The 26,344-nt window shown below is 44.1% G+C and overlaps 1 protein-coding gene across 2 annotated transcripts in view; it reads left to right on the top strand.

Annotated features, from left to right (window-relative positions):
* The window catches only part of UBXN6 (UBX domain protein 6), a 277,263-nt gene that overhangs the window by 137,029 nt on the left and 113,890 nt on the right, over nt 1–26,344 (top strand). The window lies entirely within an intron of this gene.

Below are 26,344 nucleotides of genomic sequence, written 5' to 3'. Positions count from 1 at the left end.
AGGCACTCCACTGTCCACTTCCTTCCACTGAGAAAATTGCCCATTTAATCTGGTTTGCAATCCACGAAAGGACATCGCCGCCTTGACTTGTAAAGCCACCGCCTTTACAAGTCAAGGCCCATTCCACTAGAGCCCAGGCAGTGTCCTGGGCAGAAACCAAAATGCTGTCACCCGCCAAGATCTTTCGGGTGGCGACATGGTCCTCCATCCACACCTTCTCCAGGTTTTACCTCCTGGATGTTCAGGCTCGAGAGGACACAGCATTTGCAAGGGCAGTACTAAGTGGGCCACGGGCAGCCTCCCACCCGGTTCGGGAGTAGCTTTTATACATCCCATTGGTCCTGAGTCCATCTGCTACACACTAGGAAATGGAGAAATTACTTACCTGATAATTTCGTTTTCCTTAATGTGGACAGATGGACTCAGCATCCCTCCCACGGCTGCTGTTATTCATGGAATTCTCGAGTGACATCCCTGAGAGCGAGTGATTCACGGGTAAGCCATGCTTTCCTCCAACAAGACCATCCATCCCTACCGGGTGTCGACTTTCTCGGTTGAGGACACTGGCAGTCTCCAGCTGTATCCAATTCAACCAGTTCAAATTAATCAAGTTAACAAAGTTATCAAGTTAACCAAGTTATTCAAATTATTCAGCCATACATATATCCACAATTGCTTTTCGAGGAGAATACTGAAGAGCTGCACTTCTTGCAGGGGTATATGTACTAGGGCTGACGTCGGATTGAAATCTGATCTGTCTCCAACTGCTATCAGGAGTACACTATACCCATTGGTCCTGAGTCCATCTGTCTACACTAAGGAAAATGAAATTATCAGGTAAGTACTTTCTCCATTAAGTATGCTGTGGGCACCTTCTCTTTGGGGAACAGCTAGAAAAAGTGTTGAAGGATTTAGGGGAATCGAAACCCCAGAGGATAGGGCCAGGGCATTGTTAGAGGAAACTTCCCTAGAAATTGCATGAGACACATCAGGTAATACAAGTCAGTAATGTCTAGAGCACAAGACTACTCAGTAAAGGACAGCCTATCAGGAGAATAGATGAGGGGGCTAAGAGGAGGGGTGCAGGGTCCTTTTGGATCCAGGCACCCACAAAGCCACTTCAGAGGGTCACTCTTCCCTTCCACCACTTGGAAGGTGGTTATAACGATATTACACATCACAGAGGACCAATAGGTCTTGGAAGTCATTTGGAGAGGATGCATTCTCGGACTAAGCACACCTATACCAGAAGCATTTGTTTCAATCCCAGCAAAGCAGTTGGCCATTCAAGCAACAATAGACAACTTTGGCTGGAAACAGTGGCACCAGTCCTAGAATCAGAAATAGGAGTCAGGTATGCCATTCATTTTGTGATCCCAAAGAAGGAGAATGTTTCAACCCGTTTTGGATTTAATGAGGATAAATCGTTCCTTGAAGGTGCTAATTTTTTGGATGGAAACTCTGACGTCTGTGATATCGATAAGAATAAGAGTTCTTGTCATCTCTTTGGATTTAATGAGGATAAATCGTTCCTTGAAGGTGCTAATTTTTTGGATGGAAACTCTGACGTCTGTGATATCGATAAGAATAAGAGTTCTTGTCATCTCTAGATTTATCCCAGACATATCTCCATATTCCCATCAGGAAAGAACACCAAAAGTTCCTATGTTTCAAGATACTAGGAAGACATTAGTTCAAAACTCTGCCCTTTGGTTTAACCACTGCATTATGAATGTTCAGAAAGGAAATGGTGGGTAGTGGTGGCCGACCTCTGCAGGGAAGGCATTCTAGCATGCTTTTACTTTGCTAATCAGGGCCAAGTCTTTTCAAGAAAATCTTCAATCAGTTCAGCAAGTCTTGCCTGTTGGAAAATCGAGCTTGGATAGTAAACAAAGCAAAAGTCAGTCACAGCTCTCTTATACATATACCTAGGGGCAAGGTTCACGATAAGCATAGAGAGTACTCTTGACAACAGGATCAGCAAGCTGCAGGAGCAGGTGAAGAAATTCCTGGCCACAAAATCACAGCAAGCTTGATATTATTTACAGGTGGTAAGTTTCATGGCAACAGCCATGGAGTTACTGCTAGGGCAAGGGTCCATATGGGCCCTCCTATTGAGATGGTAGCCAAAGAGTCAGGACTTTGAAGAAACCTTTTCCATCACACAGCAGGCAAGGAAAAGCCTGGAATGGTGGCTGATAAATGCCAACCTAGAGGTAGGAATCAGTCTAGAGCCCTCAAATTGGGTTTTAGTTACAGATGGCGAGTACAACTGGATGGGAAGCTCCAAATGGCAGATGAAATTTAACATGGACAAGTGCAAAGTGAAGCATATAGGGAAAAATAACTCTTGCTGTAGTTACACAATGTAAGGTTCTATCTTAGGAGTTACTGCCCAGGAAAGAGATCTAGGCATCATAGAGGATAATACATTGAAATTGTTGGCTCAGTGTGCTGTGGTGATCAAAAAAGCAAACAGAATGTTAGGGATATTAGAAAGGGAGTGGCAAATAAAATGGAGGATGTCATAATGCCTCTGTATCGCTCCATGGAGAGACCGCACCTTGAATAGTATGTGCAATTCCGGTCACCGCATCTCAAAAAGGATATGGATGCTCTGGAGAAAGTGCAGAGAAGAGTGATCAAAATAAGGGCATGGAACAGCTGCCCGATGAGGAAAGGCTAAAGAAGTTAGGGCTGTTTAGTTTTGAGAAGAGACGACTGAGGGAGGGATATGATTGAAGTCTACAAAATCATGAAAGGACTTGAACAAGTTAATGTAAATCAGTTATTTACTCTCTCGGATAATAGAAGGACCAGGGGGCACTCCATAAAGTTAGCAGTATCTCATTTAAAACATATCAAAGAAAATTATTTCTCACTTAGCGCATAGTGAAGCTCTGGAATTCATTGCCAGAGGATGTGATTACAGCAGTTAGTGTAACTGGGTTTAAAAAAGGTTTGGATAAGTTCCTAGAGGAAAAATCCATAAACTGCTATTACTGTAATTAATAAGCAGTAGTAGCTTGTGATTTATTTAATGTTTAAATACTTGTCTTGGATTGGCCACTGTTGGAAACAGGATACTGGGCTTGATGGACCCTTGGTCTGACCCAGTATGGCATATCTTATGTTCTTGTGCCAGGGTCTGGTAGCGCAATTGCTCTGGTCCAGAACGGAGGTGTCATGGCAGATTTAAACCACCTGCAGACTAGGGCCATTAGGTTGGCTCTAATCAATTTTTTTCCACAGATAAAGGGGAAAGCAGAGTACTTTCTAACAGTGCTACAGCAGTAGCTTATGTGAACAAGTAAGGAGGGACCAGAACCCCACATTTAGTGAGAGAAGCAGATCAGTTAATGGCATAAGCAGAAGCACATCTGCAGGACCTTTCAGCAGCACAAATAGCAGGAACAGACAACATACAGGCAGATTTTTGAGCTAACAGATGCTAGACTTAGAAGAAGGGTACTTTTCAAGGAAGTGTTTGACCAGAGAGTGGTCAGATGAAGCTGTGAGGCACCATCAGATCCTAAGTGAAACATTTTTTCAGTTGAAAAAGGGTATCAGGAGCCAAGGGGCTAGATACACTGGTGCAATAGTAGCTGCTATAACAGCCTCCTGTATGCACAAGACTGAGCCTTCAGCTGGTATGCCCCCTGGATCTGGATTGAGGTTCCTTTACCTGTCCACTAGGAACCAAACTACCTCGCTTTCCAGAAAAAAGCAAGGCATGGCTATTCAGCTTTCCCCAGCCAGCTCATTAGGAATTTGTTTTATTCTACACTTGGTCCTTATACCTATACACTGGCACTCAATGTTAACTACATTAACCATGTTATACCTGTCTTAATTTCTGTAATCAGCTTTGAGATCAAACCTGGCAAAAAGCAGAATATCAAATATTTGTAAATAAATAATCCAGAGGATCGCTGACCATGCTGAAATGTAATTTTAGTAGCTCTAGACTGTGTGAGGCATCCATGGTATGCAGACCTGGTCAGACTCAGGGAAGGGGAACAGCTTAGGTTCACCCAGATAAGGGGGTTTGCCACACCAGGACCCAGTCACCATGGTAAATCCCACTCCATTCTGTTTTAGGGCCTGGCTCTTGAGAGGGAGTGACTGTGCAAGTGAGGATATTCAGGACATGTGATGTCTACTTTACTGAAAGCAAAGGAGAAATCAGCATCCTTGGTTTACATCAGGATATGAAAAACCTTTGAGGCTTGGTGTAAGAGGAAAAATATGTCCCTGTTTAAGGTGTAGCTGCTCCAGTTCTGCAATTCTGCAACTTCTGCAAGAGGGGCTAGACAGGGGATTAGCCCTTAACTTGTTGAGGGTGCAGGCTGTACCCATATCCTGTTATAGGGACTAGTTAGATGCAGCTCACTGACACATTCAAGATATGGTATGCTGCATTAGTGACGTGAAGTGTGTATGGCCATTAATATAGCATGAGACCTGAACCTTATAATGAAAGCCTCATTCAAATAACTGAAAAAAGCCTAACTAAAGATTTTACTCTGAAGACTGTTTTTTTGATAACTATCTGTTCAGCATCTCTGAGCTCCAGGCACTGCCACACAGGGACGTTGGCAAAATAGGTCACCATCAGGCTGGTATCTGCCATTTTGCCTGTGGTATTGGGGTTCCATCTAAACCAGGTCTCCCTGTCCTGCTTCAGCAAGTCAGAATGTGTACTTAAGATGTACAGGAGATACCCATACCAGAAGTTATATTTAAAGGTGATGATTTAGAAGAACTGAAACAAATCTAAATCTGGAAGATGTAATAGGGCAAATTGACAAACTAAAGAGTGGCAAATCATCTGTACCAGATGGTGGATATCTCAGAGTGCTGCAAGAACTGAAATATGAAATTGTAGCCCTCCAATTAGTAATCTGTAACTATCATTAAAATCAACTACAGTGCTGCTTGATTGGAGGGTGGCCAAAATAATGCCAAGTTTTTTTTTTCCGTTTTTTTTCCCCCGTGTGACTTCAGGAAACTACGGATTGGTGCGGCTGACATTAGTGGCTGCCAGAATGGTTGCAAGTATTATAAAGAACAAAATTACTGAACATATAGATACAGTTGACCATAGTTTAATGGGACAAAGCAAACATGGATTTAGCCAAGTGGGGTTTTGCCTCTCCAGTTGGTTACAATTTTTTGAAGGTGTGAAAAAGCATGTGGATAAAGGTGAACCATAAGAATATGCCATAATGGGTCAAACCAAGGGTCCATCAAGCCCAGCATCCTGTTTCCAACAGTGGCCAATCCAGGCCATAAGAACCTGGCAAGTACCAATAACTAAGTCTATCCCATGTTACTGTTGCTAGTAATAGCAGTGGCTATTTTCTAAGTCAACTTAATTAATAGCAGAACTTATCCAATCCTTATCCAAGAACTTATCCAATCCTTTTTTAAACACAGCTGCACTAACCCAATCCCCTGGCAACAAATTCCAGAGTTTAATTGTGCGTTGAGTGAAAAAGAACTTTCTCTGATTAGTTTTAAATGTGCCACATCCTAACTTCATGAGGTGCCCCCAGTCCTATTATCCGAAAGAGTAAATAACCGATTCACATTTTCCTATTCTAGACCTCTCATGATTTTAAACACCTCTATCATATCCCCCCTCAGCCGTCTCTTCTCCAATCTGAAAAGTCCTAACCTCTTTAGTCTTTCAGCATAGGGGAGCTGTTCCATCCCCTTTATCATTTTGGCCGCCCTTCTCTGTACCTTCTCCATTGCAACTATATCTTTTTTGAGATGCGGCGATATAGTTGATATATTCTCTCTGGATTTTCAGAAACCATTTGGCAAAGTAGAGAGACTATTGAGGAAATTAAAAAGTCATGGGATAGGAGGCAATGTCTATTGTGGATTGAGAACTGGTTAAAAGAAAACAGAGAGGAAGTGACATCAACAGACCTAATGGCAGCTTGACTGAGCAGCTCCTTATCCCATTGAACATAATCCCCCTATTATCTCACCATCAAAACTTCATAGCTGTTGATTGATAGCTGGATTGCTGTTGGAAGCAACCGGTTTGTCGACAAAGAAAAAGATCTGTAGACTTGAAGCGGGCTTTTCTTTTGCTAACATGGTGGCAGCATTAGCAGGCGAGAACAGAGCTGAAATGGAGGCAGGTCGCGAGTCCCTGGATGTTCAAACAGGCTGAGACAATTAAAAAAAAATTCAGGTGAAGCTTTGCTGACCTGCAAAGACTTCTAATCCTGGTTTAGTGATCTCCGTAAGGATATGAGGGCCATGAAATCAGAACTTATTGAAATGATGGTGGAGCTCCGAGAGGAACTTTTGGATACTGGCCGCAGAACGGAGGAAGCTGAAAACCAGCTCAATGCACATGTTGAGGAAATTGAACATCTTCAAGGCTCTATATAAGAATGGTGCAGCGATCATCAGATAATATTAGATAAACTGGAGGATCTTGAGAACAGGTCCCGCCGAGGCAACCTCCGATTCAGAGGGTCTCAGAGTCTTCTGAGTGAGTGAATTGTATCTCTGTGGTCACTGCTCTCAGTAAAGTTATCCTTGCTGAATCTGGCCCCTTGGGGACTGAGATGGAGATAAGACACGAAGTGTGTGCGAGGAATGCTGGGTCCCCAAACTGCTAATAGACCCTGAGAGATAGTGGTCTGCTATCACAGTTTTGCGCTGAAGGAAAAAAATATTCTCTCTTGCCAGGAAGATGATATCTTGGCTTATGATTTCGATGTTCCCCAGATTTGGCTCCCGCTTAGCAGAAGACAGGATTTATGGGAAGCATTCAAAGTTATGCAGAAGGAGAACATCCATTATCAGGGGCTGTTCCCATTTGGAATTATGTTTTCTGTCAATGGCATCACTACTAGGGCGAGATCTTGTGACGAGGCTGAGGCTGCACTTAAAGAAGTAGGTTTCTTGGTTCCAGAAAGACTGCCAGTGCTGACACTGGCCAAAGAGCCTGCCAGCAGCACTCATTTGAAATGGCAGAGAGCTGGCAAGGGGGAAATGGTTGTTTAGATAATCTGGTAGTCCCACATCCCCTACTGGGCAAAGTGGTTAACATTTTGAAGTTTCAGCTTTCTGGACAACTAGCTTATTATATCACAGCTACTCTGCTTTTTCCTATTGTAAAAGATAGAGCTGTTTAGGAGATATCTATATATTTTCTATGTCTGCTACTCATGGCATGATGTTTTATTTGCTCTGAGATTAAATTGATGATAAGGTTCAGGGGTGCAGTTTTCAAGGGCTCAAATTTTTCAAGTTTTCAAATTTCTCCTTTTATATCGAATGGACTGATTTTTCATGTTTGACGTTATCTTACTTTCTTTATATAAGGAATGGTTTCGATAGGGTATCGGGGAGGAGAGTGTCTTCCTCTCGAGGGGGCTAGAACTGCATATGGAGTATTGCAGGCAGAACATTGTTTGGGGCGAGGGGTCGAAGGTAGGTGGGTTGGGAAGAGGAGGCTGAGGAGAAGGACAGAACAGTTGGGCAAGTTCTGTGGTGATGGGGAGGCTGGGATGATTAAGGGTTTTAGGAATTGCCTTTTAAATCTTTGTTGGGGGTTGTTGGCTGGGATCTGAGGCTCTTTGCTGATCACTGCACAGCCTGTGATACTGAGATTTATAAAGGACAAATATAGCGCAATTTAGAATTGTTTCTTTAAATGTGAAGGGGTGAACTCTCCACAGAAGTGTAAACTTCCGCTTCAAGAAGCCTCTTGGTTACAAGTAGCAATAGTCCTGGTCCAAGAGACTCATTCTGAGGAAGCGCTTTGAAAGTTTAATGATATCATCACAGCATCCAAAAATGTTTTTGCTGCAAGTACAGACCAGGAGAAATATGCTAGTGTGGGTGTTTTTGTTTTCCAAACATTCCAATGTGAAGTTAACTCTGTTTTTTGAGATCAGAGGGACAGACATAGTGAACTTTTCAGTTGGAAAAGATAACTATACTGTATTTAACTTGAATGCCCCAAACAAAGACCAGGGGTATTCTTTGATTCTCGTCTGAAACCTTATTGACTAAGGTTGAAGGGGGTTGATTATGGGTGAAGATTTGAATTTCTCACAGAACCCAAAACTATATTGTTTTTCAGGGAAACAAACTGTGCTCAATTTAGTATGAACAAAGTTTAAAAACCTGACTGACCACTGGAATTTACTAGATGTGTGGCGATTATTCTTTCTATTCTCAATCCCATGCATCATACTCACGGATTGACTTTCATTTGGTGTGAAAAGAATTAGTGCAAGCAGTAATTAGTACAGAAATAGGTAGAATTACCTGGTTCGATCATGCGCCTATGTAGTTAGATTTTCAAATTGGAGACTGGGATAGGGGGAATAGACTGTCATTAAGCCGCCAGAGTCTATTAGATGATGATGATTTCCGTGCAAATTTGGAATTGGCAATCTGGGATTATTTTTCCTTTAATGACGCGGAAGAATTTCCTTAATGGTCCTATGGGACTGTTTAAAGGCTGTTAGGGGGTAGACTGCTTTTGAGGGCGTTGCATAAAAAAAGAGAAAAGGAGCAGTGCAGGCTCTTCTTACTCAAAGAAATCACTGAACCAGACTTATTGCATAAAAATACTTCTATCTCAGAAGATCTATAAGAAGTTACTGGCCACTCATCAGAATTTTCATTCCCTGGAATTAGAAGTTATTGCCCACTAATTAGACCTGACTAGACAACAGTTTTTTGAGTTTGGGAATAAGGCTAGTAAGCTATTATCCAGTTTACACAATTTACACAATAAGACTTGGTTATTCAAGCAAGCTTTCCCAGACACATTCTAATGACACAATCTAATGACTCCTCAAAACACTCAGCCCTTAACCATGCCTTTTGTATATAGCATTTAATTTGTATTTTGTTTAACCATCTCTATTCTTTCCTCTCTCTTCCTCCTTTCCCCAAGTTCTGCTACCCTTGTTAAATGTAACTGTACCTTCGGTCACCACAGTTCTAGTTTGATGTATATACTGCACTCCCGTTTTATGTAAACCAGCAAGATATGTTTTCATGATTGCCGGTATTAAAAAACCTTAAATAAATAAATAAATACACAATCCCAGGATCTGAAAATGAAGGCTCAATCTGGAGAACTTCTTTTCTCTAATGTAAATATAAGGAATTGTTTTAGACATTCTGTGAGTGCTTTGTATAGTTCTGAAATCTTGATTGATGAGTTAACACCTATTTAGTAGAAGTAGAGTTGACAAAGCTCTCCTCAGAACAGGCTTGGTTGGACAGGGAGATAGCTGGTTGAGGTGCTTCAAATGATAATCTAAAAGTGGGAAAATCCCTGGTCTAGATGACTTTTCTGCAAAGTTTTATATGTTTAGCCTCTAGTTTAGTGAGTCCACTTACTAAACTGTTCAATTATTTAAGATCAGAGGGACATCTCTTTCGAGATGCTAAAACAGCAGGGATAACTGTGATTGCTAAATCAGGGAGGGACCCGGAATTATGTGGTTCTTATCTTATGATTTCCCTTATCAACATTGATTTGAAAATAATAGCTGAAGTCTTTGCAGAGAGGTGTTAAACAAGGTGATCAACTCTTTAATCCATAATGATCAGGCAGGTTTTATCCTAGGCAGAATGGCTGCAGATAATGTTTGAAAATTGCATGATTTAACTTGGTGGGTGCAGAGACAGAACATCCCAACGGTGCTCCTTTCAATTGATGCCTGGAAAGCTTTCGATATGGTGTATTAGTCGTTTTTCTTTAAAACTTTAGTGAAAATGTAGTTTGGGAGCTAATTTTTGAATTGGGATCTACAAGCTATATAAAAGTTCTTTGGCATGCGTTAAAGTGAATGGGGGCTACCTGAGAAGGTTTGGAGTGAAGAGGGCACACGTCAGGGTTGCTCATTGTCTCTTCTCCTCTTTGCAGTTTTCCTCGAACCATTTGCAACCAGAATTTGTTCGGATGCCAGTATATCTGGGATTTCAGTGGGGAGTGAGAACTATAAGATATTACAGACTCATTAACACCTTAAGGGGGTGTCACAACTGAAATGACTACATTTAGTAGTGTGTCAGGGTTTAAAGTCAATGTGGAAAAGTCAGAAGTCCTAGATATTTATTTAACTGGTGAACACATCGCATCATTAAAAAGTAACTTTACTTTCAAATGGGCTAAAAGATAAAATACTTTGGGGTTTATATAGGGAAGGCTAATACAACTCCATTCCAACTGAATTATCTTCCCTTGTTGGAAGCGGTTGGAAAGGCCCTGGATAAATGCCCGCCGGCACCTCCGTCCGCTTCTGATCGGCCCACGCTCCCCGCGATCGGCGGCAGACCCATCAGGGTCAGGAGCACACTACGGCGGCCTTCCACTACCACCCTCGCGCTGTCCTCTGACTAGGCCCGTGCCTCCCTGCCTGCCCAGATGGCCCCTTCGATGACATCACTCACCGGCGACAAACTCGGACTATTTTAGTAAGCCTGCAACCCTAGGCGTCGCACACCAGGCATCGCGTGCCTAAGGAGCACGACCAAGGAGCAGGCCCCTTGGTGTGCGCCCCTTAGTGTCAACCCTAATGCCACTTCTACATCTCCCTCTCTTTTGCCGTTGCCCTTCTTTCCTACCTACCTCTCCACCCAGACTCTCCTCTACCTTCTACCCCCTGCCCCCCCCCACCCTGCAGCTGTCCCCTACTTCACCCACATAACCACTCAACCTCTATTCTCACTCCCCCCTTATACATCTTCTAAACACACCACTACAACATGCTTGAATTCCCAATTCCCATCCAAACACATCACACACCCCCTCACCCATTCTACAAACCAATCCAGACATCTACTACCAATCATGCTCACCCCTCTCACTCAATTCATTGGCCTCACAGCCTTTACCCTCATTCTCTTCAATTCGCAATCCATCGTCAAAAAGACCCCTATACCCAATGACGTTCTTCTAGATGAACAACCTGACATCTGTGCCATTACCAAGACCTGGATCAAGGAAACAGACGCTGTTCTGCTTAACCAACTCCCCAATCACATATATGATTTCTTCGCTATACCTAGACTCAAAAAAAGAGGTGGAGGCCTCCTACTCGCAGCAAAAAAAGACCTTAATCTTACTTCACACACTGTCCCACTGCCCCCAAATTTGAAATTGGTCTCTTCAAATCCCAGCATCTTTAGATCTGCTTAGTCTACAGCCCCCCCCCCCCCCCCCCCGGTCTCCTTGACAAAAATTCATCCCCCCTCATCAGATTTGTATCTCAGAATATAAACATAGACACCCCCGCTATCATACACGGGGACTTCAATATCCACGTTGACTCAGTGCCTCTTTCCCCCACATGTGATACCCTCCTGGCCTCACTTAATGCAATGGGCTTTAAACAAATTTTACCTAGCCTGACGCACAAAGCAGGACAAACTTTGGACTTAGTCTTCATTAACTCTCTTATTGCACCCGACACGCCTACCTATACCCCAGTACCCTGGTCTGATCACTACCTCATCAGATCAAACTTTGATAAAAAACATTGCCCCCCAAAAACATGCAAAATATAATACTATCCATTTCCGCAAACCTTGCTCTAGAGATGACCTTATCCTAGCCCTCAACAATGATCTTCATAAACTCGATCTGACTGACACTAATTCGGCACTCTCATCATGGAACTTACTTACCAGCAACATTGCCAATAAGATCTGCCCAATCCAATCAAAAAAACTAGACCCCACCCACCCCACCAAAAAACCTTTGTACACCCCAGAATTAAAAATGATGAAACGCAACCTTAGAAACCTAGAAAAGAACTGGCGGAAAGACCCCTTGCCCATACAATTGACAAAATTTAAATCCTCACTACACAGCTATCGGGGAAACCATCCTCAAAACCAAGTGAAACTTCCACGCTAAAAGAATCCACAACCTCCAATTCAATGCAAATGCCCTCTTTGCTTACATCTCTGACCTGACTAAAACCGCCCCCCCCCCCTCCCATACCTGATGAAGAAGCTAAAACTAAATGTGATGAATTAGTGCAATTTTTCCATGACAACATATCTAAGATCATGACATGTTTCCCTGCCACCCTAAATACCTTTGAGACCTTTGCCTCCACAGAAATTGAAACCCTCTTTCCTTGGCCACCCCTCAAGCCCTGTGCATCTGGCGCTGACCCGTCGGGGTCCCGGGCTGAATCAGACCATGCAGCCACTTTTGAGCGGCGCCCCGAGCCCCTCCACCTACCCGAGAAGCACCTCCCTCCGGTGACGTCATCTGTGCAACCGACGCGGCTGGGGCCTTTAAACGCAAGTTGCAGGCGCCGCACACCTGGCGTCGCGCACCGAAGGAGCGCAACAATGGGTCCTTCCCCTTTCTGCGTCCCTTAGTGCTGCCACTTATTTGCTACTCTCCCTTCATTCTACTCAACCAAGCCACAACATACTTGCCTGCCTGCAGTACCAAAGACCAGTGGCACCGTTCACCTCCTTCTCAAGACTTCCAGCTGCGCATCTCCTATAGAAACATAGAAATGACAGCAGAAGAAGACCAAACGGTCCATCCAGTCTGCCCAGCAAGCTATGCACTTTATCCTTTTTTTTTTTTTTCCTTTTTCTCTCTCCCACCTGTTACTATTGGCTTCCAGTACTCTCCAGCCCTAATTCCCCTACACCCCACCACCAATGTAGAGAGCAGCGCCGGATCTGCATCCACGTGAACATCCAGCTCAATTAGGGGTAGCAACCGCTGCAACAAGCAGGCCTGCCCCTGCCCCATACTCTTACCCACCCCTTGGTTTTTTTTTTGTTTTGGAGATGGCAGCCCTCCATCCTTCCGCTCCATGAAGGTGGAACACCAACCACTGGCATCCCGCTCCGTGAATGCCTCTGTGGCTACTGCCACTCCTTGCAGTGTTTTGCTGCCTCCTCTTTATTCATGTCCTCTAGACTTGATGGATCCACAGTGTTTATCCCACGCCCCTTTGAAGTCCTTCACAGTTTTAGACTTCACCACTTCCTCCGGAAGGGCATTCCAGGCATCCACCACCCTCTCCGTGAAGAAATACTTCCTGACATTGGTTCTTAGTCTTCCTCCCTGGAGCCTCAGCTCGTGACCTCTGGTTCTGCTGATTTCTCTTACAAGAAGTTTTTTGTTTTGTTTTTTTTTACTAGAAATTGGGAATTGAAGAAGATTTTATTTATTTATTTATTTTATTTATTTTTAATTTTTATATACCGAGGTTCTTATAGAGACTATAAATCACTCCGGTTTACATATAACGATAAACTGCCCAACAGAGATAAGGGGGCTTTACATAGAACAGTGGTACATATGGAACATTATAACTGGATGACAATTTAACATAATGATAATCAATAATATAGAATAGTTTTACTTGTAATTAATAAAATTATGTAATATAAACTGTATAATTTAAATATTTAACTTGGATATAGTGACATATTAACCATGCCAAATATAAATAATAAGATAAAATGAATTTTGAACTTAGAAATTGTAGTCCAGTTGCAGAGGAAAATATAAATAAGATTAATTTTTAGAACTCAAAGATTGTTGTCCAGTTGCAGAGACCTGAAGGTAGGACTTGGTATGGTGACCATAATTAGGGGATACTTCTTATTTGGAAGACTTTCCGTCTTGGTAGGATTGTGAGTCTGGGAAGGCTTGTTGGAAAAGAAGAGTCTTTAGCCTTTTTTTGAACTCTTGATGATTGGGTTCAAGTCTTAGATTTGGGGGGAGCATGTTCCACTGGTGGGGGCCTGCTAAGGATAGCGCTCTTTTGCTCAGAGATGATTTTACTTGTTGGGCATGCAGTGATCCTTTGTAAGCGCTTCTGATAGGTCTGGAAGATGTGTGCGGTTGGAGTTGAAAGCTTAACGTGATGGGAGCTATTTTGTTTGTCGCTTTGTGGATGATTGTGAGTACCTTATAGAGTATCCTTTGTTTAATGGGAAGCCAATGTAGATTACTAAGGATTGGGGTGATGTGATCTTTTTTGTTAGTGCTTGTTAGAATTCTGGCAGCAGAATTCTGTACCATCTGTAATGGTTTGATCGTGTTGTTGGGTAGACCTAGTAGCAGGGAGATGATGGTAAGGATAGTGAGGCCGAGGAGCTGTGTAAATGGGGAAATCATAATTGGTATCAGAGATTTGCAATGAGTGATAGGGTTGGTAATGTGTTGAGTTATGTGTCGGTGGGTGGGGTGTTTGATACAGGGGATAGGGAATGTTGTTGTGGAGTGTTCTGCTGAAGGGAGACTTCAGCAGAACACTCCACAACAACATTCCCTATCCCCTGTATCAAACACCCTGTATCTTGTAGGAGATACAAGAGAGACTTCAACTGCCTCCCCAAACAGCAACTTCCATCTCACCAGAGACTTTCGCAAACGCCCTGACACCTGTTGCCCTTACTAGCCCATCGCCCTATCTGGAATAACTCCCACATTTTTTCTCTTACTCCCTGCATCCGTTTTACCCTCTCTCCTGTGACACCACTTCTAAACTTATCTCTTCCAAGAACTACCACTACCCCCCGCCCTATCATTCGTACAGATAATTCTCTCTTCTCAAACCCCGCCCCCAACCTCTACCCAATAATACCCTCCAATCTGTGCCTTCCAGAACCACCCTTTTTCACAAGGTACCTCCACCTTTGACTAAATCTTCCTTCAACCCCCATCTGACTGTTTGTCCCTTTTTACTCTGAAACCCCTGGTTCTCCGCTGGCGCACTCCTCAACGTGTTATACCGCAACTCTTTACCCTCCCCTGTAAGACTATACACCTTGAGTATACTCCTGCACTGCTCTAACACCCCCTCCACCTTCCAAAAAACCCTTATAAAACAACAAGCCTGCCCCTCTCCCCTCCCATCTAATCTGCTCCAACTCACCAATGCAGCCCTCCACAACAACATTTCCTATCCCCTGTATCAAACACCCCACCCACTGACACATAGCTCAACACATTACCAACCCTATCACTCATTGCAAATCTCTGATACCAATTATGATTTCCCCATTTACACAGCTCCTTGTCCTCACTATCCTTACCATCATCTTCTTCAATTCCCAATTTCTAGTAAAAAAAAAAAACCAAAAACCAAAAAACAAAAACCCCATTCTAAATGACCTCCTTATCGACTGCAAACCAGACATCTGTACCATCACAGAAACCTGGCTTAAACACTCAGACACAGTTCTCCTGAACCAGCTCCCTACTCAATCATATAAGTTATTCTCCCTACCTAGACCTAAAAAAAGAGGCGGGGGTCTACTTCTAGTGGCCAAAAAAGACCTCAAACTAAGAGCCATAAACACCAACACCCCCCCTAAATTCTAAATTGGCCTTTTTAAATCACCGCACCCCCCCCCCCCCCCGGTCTACTCGATCATAATCCTTCTCCCCTCATTGAATTTATAACCGATAATTTAAACATAGATACTCCTGCCATCATACTGGGAGACTTCAACCTCCATGTAGACGCCATTCCCCCCCCCCCCCCTTCCACCTCCTGTGAGTCCCTGCTTAAAGCCATAAGCGCCCTAGGCTTCAACCAAATCATCTCCTCTCCTACACACAAAGCTGGACACACGCTTGAATTAATCTTTGTCAACTCATGCATACACTCCCGTCCTCCACCCCTGTCCGTGGTACGACCACACCCTTATAAAAGCACATCTATCCTTAAAGCAAACACCCACCCCTCGCACAGCAACATCATACATTTTAGAAAACCCTGCAACAAAGAAGATCTCATCACTTCACTCACCAACTCTACTGACATACTAGACCTATCAAGCCCTGATTCTGTCCTCTCCAGTTGGAACATCATCACTAATAATATTGCCAACAAGCTCTGCCCCCTGACCATCAGAGAGATAAATCACTCATGCAGTGCCAAAAAACCCTGGTACACCCCTCAACTAAAGAAACTTAAACGTGACCTTAGAACAAAAGAGAGACTAATGCATAAAAAAACCTCACACAACCATTTGGCCTCATACAAATTCTCCCTACACTCTTACAGATCCACCATCCTCAATACAAAATGCGACTACTATGCAACCAAAATCCAAGACTACCAATATAACCCCAAAGCCCTATTTTGCTATGTAGCCAGCCTCACAAAATCTATACCCCCCCCCCCCATCTCTGACAAAGAGTCCAAAAACAAATGCGAAGAGCTTGCCCACTTTTTTAATGAAAAAATTGCAAAAATCCTCCTACGATTCCCTTCCTGTATCCCCATACAAACGTCCTCTCAAAAACCCCTAATGCCATCCTAGACTCACTTGACAACACCTCCCCCTCTGAAATCGAAGCCATCCTAAAGAAAACAAACCCCTCTTCTCACCCTGCTGACGCTATCCCCTCCAAATCCCTTTTAGCCATCCCAGACACAATTGCCGCTCCTTTAGCAGAGATTCTCTCTCTCGTGGCAAAGTCCCCGACTGCTTAAAACAGGCCGTAGCCAAGCCCATCCTTAAAAAAACCCTCTCTCGATCCCTCGGACCCAACAAATTATAGGCCCATATCAAACCTCCCCCTCCTTGCAAAAATCATGAAGAGGGTTGTTAACACACAACTCACAGATCACCTAGAAGACCATAATATTTTATTCCCCTCACAATTTGGATTCCATAAGTTATCCAGTACAGAAACCCTCCTAATCTTACTTACAGACACCCTCCTCAAAGGCCTAGACCATGGTCACTCCTACATCCTCGCCATGCTTGACATTTCCGCCGCCTTAGATGCCATAAGCCACAACAACCTAATTAACCACCTTACGGAAATCGGCATCACAGGTACAGCCCTACTATGGTTCATATCCTACCTCTAAAACAGATCCTACAAAGTCACAATTGGAAATACGGAATCCACACCAATCAGACAAACACAAGGCATTCCCCAAGGATCCTCCCTCTCTTCTACCTCGGCCTCCCTCACTTCATCTAATAACATAAGAACATAAGAAAATGCTATACTGGGTCAGACCAAGGGTCCATCAAGCCCAGCATCCTGTTTCCAACAGTGGCCAATCCAGGCCATAAGAACCTGGCAAGTACCCAAAAACTAAGTCTATTCCATGTTACCATTGCTAATGGCAGTGGCTATTCTCTAAGTGAACTTAATAGCAGGTAATGGACTTCTCCTCCAAGAACTTATCCAATCCTTTTTTAAACACAGCTATACTAACTGCACTGACCACATCCTCTGGTAACAAATTCCAGAGTTTAATTGTGCATTGAGTAAAAAAGAACTTTCTCCGATTAGTTTTAAATGTACCCCATGCTAACTTCATGGAGTGCCCCCTAGTCTTTCTACTATCCGAAAAAGTAAATAACCGATTCACATCTACCCGTTCTAGACCTCTCATGATTTTAAACATCTCTATCATATCCCCCCTCAGTCGTCTCATCTATGCGGATGATGTCCAAATACTCATCCCCATATAAGAATCCTTCTCCAAGGCCATCCAAACCTGGGAAAACTGCCTCACCGCCATTAACTTCCTCCTCACAAACTTACACCTGGCCCTTAACACATCAAAAACCGAACTTCTCATCATTTCCACTGACCCTAACTTAGTGCCTGCCCCCATAAATATCACCCCACCCCAATACCATGTCACTCTCACAGAACGTCCAAGACTGCAGCGTCACCATTGATAATCTAAATCTAAAAAAATTCGTTAACGCAACAATAAAAGATGGATTTTTTAAACTTCATGTCCTTAAAAAAACTAAAACCCCTCCTCCATTTAAATGACTTCCGGACAGTGCTCCAAGCCACCATCCTCTCTAAAATAGACTATTGCAACGCTCTATTCCTTGGCCTCCCCACCTCCACCATCAAACCTTTCCAAATTTTGCAGAATGCCTCCGCCAGAATCTTGACCAACACCTGCAAAACCGACCACATTACACTGGTCCTTAAGGAACTCCACTGGCTTCCAATATCTTTCTGCATCCTCTATAAAAACCTCTCTCTTATACACAAAGCACTACATAACCCCAAAATACACTAGCTAGAAGACTCCCTCCGGTTCTTCACCCCCAACCGACCCACAAGAGCACTTTACACCGCCTCCTAAGGGTAACCCATCTCAAATCCACAAAAGACCGAGCATTATCGATTGCTGGACCCTCCCTCTGGAACTCTATGCCCCCTGACCTCCGTTAAGAACACTGCTCCCAGAAATTTAAAAAAAAAACTCAAGACCTGGCTCTTCAAAAAGGCCTTTCCACAATAACTCTTACTACCCTTCTACATCCTCCGCACCTTCTCCCTTTAACCTTTCCTCCCTTCAAACAAGCTGCCCCTGTAAATAACCCTCCCCACCTTTCTCCTCCCCTTGTAACTATCCTTTTTCCTCTTTCCACTCATTCCTTGTTCCTTATAATTTTTTGTGTCGTTATAACAATGTATTATATTATACCCGTTGCATCCTTCCTATGTATTACTCTTTCTCTCTGCAATTATCGGTTACAAATTACTTTTTGTTTTGCAGCAACTTCTGTTCAGTTGACAACCCTTCTCCAAGTTTCTCTTATCCCTGTTCCATGTAATTTCATTTTCACTATGTTCCATGTAAACCAATATGATGTATCCATGAATACCGGTATATAAAATCTGTTAAATAAAATAAATACATAAAATAAAATGAAGCCCTTTCCACACCCATATGACACTATTTCCACCAAATCCCTCCTGACCATCCCCAAAATAATAGCACAACCCCTCGCCAACATCATCAACTGCTCAATCACACTTGGTGAAGTCCCCACACCTCTCACAGATCGATACTCTAAGGCCGCGGTAGAAACAGTGCGGCAGTGTCAGGCGCACCCTCGTTCCCCGCACGCACAGTTCTCTTCACCTACTGCTCGATACTCTCTTCAAATTGCATGCAAATGCATGCCGCGGCTGCGAAGCCTTAGGCAAGCGTTAGGCCCGCGCAACCCATTTTACTGTATAGAGCGCCTATACAGTATCCTAGGTTCGTGGGCCTAACGCTTCACGGCCGCGCTGGTATCTGTCATTTCAAATGACATTTGAAATGACAGGTACCAGGAAGTGGACAGTTATGTTCCCCGATGCTCGGCAAACTTTCCCCCAGCCCCCGCTCACCTGCCCTGGCCCCGTCCAGTCTCCGGTGCAGCCCCAGTCCTGTCCCCTCCTCCCGAAGCAAAAAAAAACCCGAAAAAGTAGCAAGGCTCAGGCCTGCTACGGTAGTCCCTTCTCCCTTCTCCTCTCCTCCCGATTTCGGCGCTCAAGGCGGCCGGGTGGGCGTGCATTCATCCAGGCAGAGGGAGCCGGCGGCGAAAGCGGCCTCCGGCTCCCTCTGCCTGGATGAATGCACGGCCCCCGCCGGCAGTGAATGAATGCCCGTGCGATTTCGGCGCTCAAGGCAGTCACATGACGTGACGTCACGCCTTGAGCGCCGAAATCGCACGGGCAGCCGCCGCCAGCTCCCTCTGCGTGGATGAATGCACGGCCCCCGCCGGCAGTGAATGAATGCCCGTGCGATTTCGGCGCTCAAGGCGTGACGTCACGTCATGTGACTGCCTTGAGCGCCGAAATCGCACGGGCATTCATTCACTGCCGGCAGGGGCCGTGCATTTCATCCACGCAGAGGGAGCCGGAGGCCGCTTTCGCCGCCGGCTCCCTCTGCCTGGATGAATGCACGCCCACCCGGCCGCCTTGAGCGCCGAAATCGGGAGGAGAGGAGAAGGGAGAAGGGACTACCGTAGCAGGCCCGAGCCTTGCTACTTTTTTTTTTTTTTGCTTCGGGAGGAGGGGACAGGACTGAGGCTGCACCGGAGACCGGATGGGGCCTTGAGCACCGAAATCGCCCCCATTTTTTACACTTTATTCCCGTTTTAATTTTCGAACACCACACTAACACCACACTAACACCAAGTAGAGGGTAGGCGGTAAACTAACAGGTTAAGGACGCGGCAAAATAGCGGGTTACAAAGGAGATAATCTGTGCGCGCGTCACAGTATCGGAGGGGAATAGCTAATTCCTTCATTATACAGCTAATTCGTTCATTTACATATCATATACATGCTGCGTGCGGAAAGGGTTATGCGTCTGTTTTAAGAAGCGCTAAGGACGCGTGAAACTGGAGACTGTATCGCTGGATCGCCTTACGCGTCCGAATTGTGCGCTCCCAGCACGTTACAGACGGGAAATCTTCAACCGCACGTTACAGTATCGACCTGTCAAACAGGCTATTGTCAAACCTATTCTTAAAAAAACAAAACTCAATCCTACAGAACTAACCAACTATCGCCCCATCTCCAACCTACACTTCCTATCCAAAATACTGGAAAAACAGTAAACAAACAACTCTCTGACTTTCTAGAAAGACACACTATCCTATTCCCCTCGCAATTCGGCTTCCGTAAGCACTTCAGCACAGAGACCCTTCTGATTTCACTTACAAACTCCCTCCTCAAAGGATTGGATAAAGGTCATTCTTACATGCTTGCCTTGCTTGATATTTCCGCCGCTTTCGACACCATAAGCTACAACATTCTTCTCAACCGCCTACAGGAAATTGGTATCTCAGGTATCCCCCTCCGCTGTTTCGAATCCTACCTAAACAGCAGACAATATAAAGTCAAAATAGGCAACATGGAATCACAAGCCATCAACCTCTCGCGTGATGTCCCCCAAGGCTCCTCCTTATCCTTAACTCTCTTCAACATCTACATACTTACACTCTGCCACCTCCTCTCTGAACTGGGTCTTACGCACTTCATATATGCCGACGACGTTCAAATCATCATCCCTATTACAGATTCCTTACACAACTCCATCAAAATCTGGGAATCCGCCCTCACCGCCATCAATACACTACTCATTAACCTTAATCTTGCTCTCAACACAGACAAAACTGAAATCATGGTCATATCACCCCCACAAAATCACATTGCATGCTCCTTACCCATCGCCCCCCCCCCCTCCATCACTCCCTCACAATATGTACGAGACCTTGGTGTCGTCATTGACAACCAACTTAACCTAAAAAAATTTATAAACACTACGATGAAGGATTGCTATTTCAAACTCCACACTTTAAAAAAAAAAATAAAAAAATTAAAACCCCTCCTCCATTTCAGCGACTTTCGCACTGTACTACAATCCTTGATCCTTACAAAAATTGATTACTGCAATGCCCTCCTCCTAGGCCTCCCCAAAAACGCAATCACCCCATTCCAATTGCCGCAAAACGTAGCCGCCTGTATTCTTACCAACACTCGCAAAAGTGAACACATCTCCCCTATTCTCAAAGAATTACACTGGCTCCCTATTGCCTCTCATATACACTTAAAACCTTATCCATCATACACAAAACCCTATATACCCACAATATGCACTGGCTTAATGACTCCCTGTATTGCCGTTCATCCAATAGACGCACTAGATCTCACTATGCAGCTGACACACACACACTCACATGCTCACACTATCCATTGCAGGGCCAGCAATCTGTAATACCATGCCCACAGACGTATGACAAGAAATCTGCCCAAAAACATTAAAAACCTGGCTATTTAAACAAGCTTTCTTATAACTTTCTCTATAATACACTGATACTCTAGTACTCCCCCTATGTTATGTAATGTTAGTACTATATATTGTACCTTACTTCGCTGTAATTTTACAATGTCTCAATGTAGAGATAGAATGACCTGTTATCACACTATCTCACTAAATATTATGTAAACCGATGTGATACCCCTGGGTGAATGTCGGTATATGAAAACAAATAAATAAATATTGTCGTATTATCTTCAGTTTCCAATATGTAGTTTTTGTTATCAGTTAGCCTTATGTATCTATGTCTTCAGTTATCTGTAAAGCACCATTGCATATTGCATATTCAGTTCCTTGTAAACCGATGTGATGTTCCTAACGAATGTCGGACTATAAAAGCTCTTAAATAAATAAATATGACCTGTCCAGGTTTGGCAGAATTGCTTCCGTTAAAATGAATTTTCTTCCCTGATTCTATTTATTTTACACACTGCCAATTCATGTCTCCAGTCAACTACTTAAACAATGGCAAAAGCTTATTTTTTATTTTATTTGGAAGGCGCCAGCCCCCTAGAATTTCCAGAGCGGTAACGTACCAACAGAGAACTAGAAGTGGGTTAAGTGTCCCAAATCTTAGCTGATATTATATGGCAGCCCAGTTGAAGACTATCATTTGGCATCAACCGCAAGAGAAGAGGCAATAGATGGTCTTGGATCAGTTCTTTATTGAGATGCCACTGTGGGCGCTACCTTGGCAGCTTAGGTGAACATGGAGACCTATTACAGATTGCTCTCCTTGTACGTTACAGTTCGAGTTAGGAAACAATGGCAAGCTTGATTAGTAGGCAACAGAGAATATTTTTTTTTAGCTCTGCCTTGCTGCATAATCAGGATTTTCCCCCAGATGGGCCAGAGGAAGGCATATAGGTTTACATTGACTGGAGCAGATTTGGGACAGAGGAGGACCTATGCCATTTGATTGTTTTTTTTAATAGATATGACAGCTCACCGCAAGGCAAATATTTTTAAATACAAATATGGCATTTCCTAGCGTGTAGACAGATGGACTCAGGATCTGTGGGTTTATGCTTCCCTGCCAGCAGATGGAGACAGAGCTAGCTGATGTCCCAGTATATTTTTATTTTATTTATTAACTTTTCTACACCGACATTCATGGGAAACATCACGCTGGTTTACATAATAACTGAAGAAAGGCGGAAAATTACAATAAACGGGAGCGGGGGAGGGGAGCAGGGAGGAAGATAGAGAGAGAAACAGCAGTGAAATAAAGGCAGCAGGAAGTCAATAGGAACAGTACCAGGGGGTGGTACAGGCAGAGTTATAATTGGGCACAGTGATGCTAACTTTTATTTACAGGGCATGAAGGCATCATATTATGTACAGGGAGAAGACCGAAATGCAACAGGGGAAAAACAATTTTTACATGTATTAAATTTTACAGGTATTGCATTTTACAGGTATTGCATTTTATAGGTGTTAAGATTTACAAGCATTTACAGGTGTTAAGATTTACAGGCATTAAGTCTTAGACAGGTGATAAATTAGAGGTTAGGGAAACGCAAAGGAGGGGTGGACGAAGGAACAGATTTATGAAACAATTTTTAAAATGAGCTGAATGACACAAAATCACAAAATATTCTGTGCAGAGAGAAACTCATTTTTACATGAAGTGCATCAGGGAATTTGGAGGAGGCAAGATAATGAAGAAGACAATAATTGAGCTGAAAACCATAACAGGGGAGGGGTACAGGGATACAGGAAATGGGCACAATATGTTTGATCAGTGTCTGGGTAGGCTAATTTGAAAAGCCAGGTCTTAATCCCTTTTTTGAATTTGCGCAGACATGGTTCTAGACGAAGTGCAATGGGCAGGGTGTTCCAGAGGGAGGGGCCTGCTATGGAAATGGTTCTTTCTCTGATGGCAGCATGTTGTGCGGCCTTAAGGGTGGGAGTATAGAGAGTTCCTGCCAGGGAAGATCTGGTGGGGCGATTGGAGGAACGGAAGCGTGGAGCCTCTTCGATCCAGGAGTGATTAAGATTGTACAAGGAGTTGTGGAGGATAGTGAGGGTCTTGTATTTATATATAACCCTGCAGTGACTCTAGCCTGCCAGTATTCTCCATCTCCAGCAGAGGGTGGACGTGCATCTCCCTATGGGGATTGCTTTGAGCTTTTTGAAAGGAGAAATTTGAAATTCTAAATTCAGGAAAAGAAAGCCCTGCTCTCCTGTGGAGATACCTAAAAGACCCTCCCCCAGTTGAGAATTCTGAGGCGATTTCTGTGGTCCCTCAGAGGTGTGCTTTTGGTCTGGTAGCTGGGTTTCGCAGCATGGACTTAGTTGCTAATTCAGCTGAAAGGCAGCAGGAGGCAGTGCGTGGCGGTGATTGCAGCTGCCCCCCACAGCCGGACATAGTCTTTATACTTAGTCGGTAAGTGCTGAGCTCAGGTAAGGTTTAAAAAAAAGGTTTTACCTGAAACCGAGACAGTTAAGAGGGGTTTCAGGACTTCCTCTGGTCTCCGTTCTCGGCGCACCTTGCTGACATTCATTCACATTGGGGAACTGGGCAGCCTGGTGGGATGAGCAGCCCAAGGTGGGCTAGGCCCCGCACTTAGGATTTTTTCTTGCACGCCACATATTAGGCTATGGTGGCTATTTTTGCAGGCTCCTGCGCGTGTTGTTCTGTCCTCTACAGGCCGTCAGTGTGCACAATGCGTCAGCTCTGCATATGAGCACTTGGATTTTGAGCACACTTTTTACAGCACAAACTTTTTTACACGCTTAACTTGGCGCACAGGTTGTGCATGCGACTTGGTGCACTTTCTTCAAGACACTTATTTTTTGGGCGCATTTCATTTTTGACCGCGAGCCGTCCAACACACATTTACTGCAGCTATGGCGCAAGAAGCCTAAGCATCTTCCTATTTATGTTGCCTGACCTGATTTCTAACCTGTCTCAGCACTGCTCAGATGCTCAGGGAGAGTTGTCTTCCTCGGATTTTGCTAAGCCTGGTTCCTCCCATTCTGATGGGTTGGCCACGGCCTTGACTGGGGGGACGCCAGATCTTGGTTCTCCCTTGACTGACTTCTCTGCTGACGAGGGCACTTCTGTGGGACCAGCTCTAGTTCCTTCTGGGCTTGGTCTGGACCTGGCTGCTTTTTCTTGGGTGGAATTTTTTCAAGGCTTATAAGCCTTTCTTCAGGCACAGACCTCAGTTTTCCCCTTTTCTTTCCGGTCGGACCCTCAGCCGGTGGCTCCTCCCTCTTCCAGTCCTATGCTTAAGTGCAGGGGCTCGTCCCTGCGGGTGTTCCTAACAGGAATCCGGTTGGCATTGATGAGGTTGATCCAGATTCCATGGAAGATTGGGAAATTCCTCCAGGGCTGGAACCATATCGGACCATGTTGCAGTTCTTTCATATAGATAAACTGCTGGCCCTGATTTCCCAGACCTTGAAACAGCTGGGTGTTCCTGGTTCGGATGCTATGTCAGAGCCAAGGAAGAATCCCATTTTGGTTTCCTTACGTAAAGCCTCTTGTTTTTTTTCGGTGATGGATGCCATCCAGGAATCAATTGATCTGGAATGGGATGCCCCAGAGACACATTTTAAAGGGGGTCGGACATTGGAAGGCCTGTACCCCCTGGATCCAGCTGTGAGAGAGCATTTGCGATTTCCTAAAGTGGATTCTCTGGTATGTGCCATGTCTAAGCAGACGACTATCCCTGTAGAGGGAGGAGCAGCCTTGAAAGGATGTACATGATAGAAGGATTGAGGCTATTCACAGACGCAACCACAGCAACTACCTCATGGACACAGACGCAACCACAGCAACTACCTCATGGATCAATCTCAACAATAAAATTGCAGATCAAATCTGCCCAACGTCAACCAAAACCATACATCCCACATCAGACAACAGAAAACCCTGGTTTACCCCGGAACTTAAATCTCTCAAGCAAACACTAAGGAATAAAGAACAAAGCTGGAGAAAAAACCCCACCACTTCGACACACGCAATATACAAATCCCTCCTCAACACTTACAGGAACGCTATACTCAGGACAAAGAAAGACTTTTATGCAAAAAAAATTCACAACTTCATTTTTGACTCAAAGGCACTTTTCTCATACGTCTCCTCATTAACTAAACCATCTCCTCCCTCCATCCCAGACCACCAAGCACTCAATAAAGCCAACGAACTTGCCAATTATTTCAAGACAAAAATCACCAACCTCACCTACTCTCTCACAACCAACAATATTCCCCCAACCTACCATCTCATATCCCCACCTCAACAAAACGCTAGTCTTGTTTCTTTTGAACCTACCTCTTCACTGGAGATAGAAATTACCCTCAAGAAAATCAAACCATCATCCCACCCATCGGATCCATTACCAACAAACCTGCTCATCTCCATACCGAACACAATCTCAAAACCAATTTCTGATATAATTAACACATCACTTTCTCAAGGCCAAGTCCCCAACCAGTTAAAATTGGCCATTCTCAAACCACTACTAAAAAAAACAAACGCCTCTCCATCAGACCCAGCGAACTTTCGACCAATCGCAAACCTACCTCTCATAGCCAAATTAATGGAGAAAACTGTTAACAAGCAACTGTCAGATTATCTGGAAGATCATAACATTCTGTCCCCGGCACAATACGGATTCCGAAAACTCTTAAACACCGAATCTCTCTTACTATCACTTACGGACACAATCCTCGTCAACCTAGAG

This window comes from Rhinatrema bivittatum, chromosome 8 (genome assembly GCF_901001135.1).
Source record: "Rhinatrema bivittatum chromosome 8, aRhiBiv1.1, whole genome shotgun sequence".
NCBI lineage: Eukaryota > Metazoa > Chordata > Amphibia > Gymnophiona > Rhinatrematidae > Rhinatrema > Rhinatrema bivittatum.
This window is presented reverse-complemented; position numbering and strand designations above follow the sequence as displayed.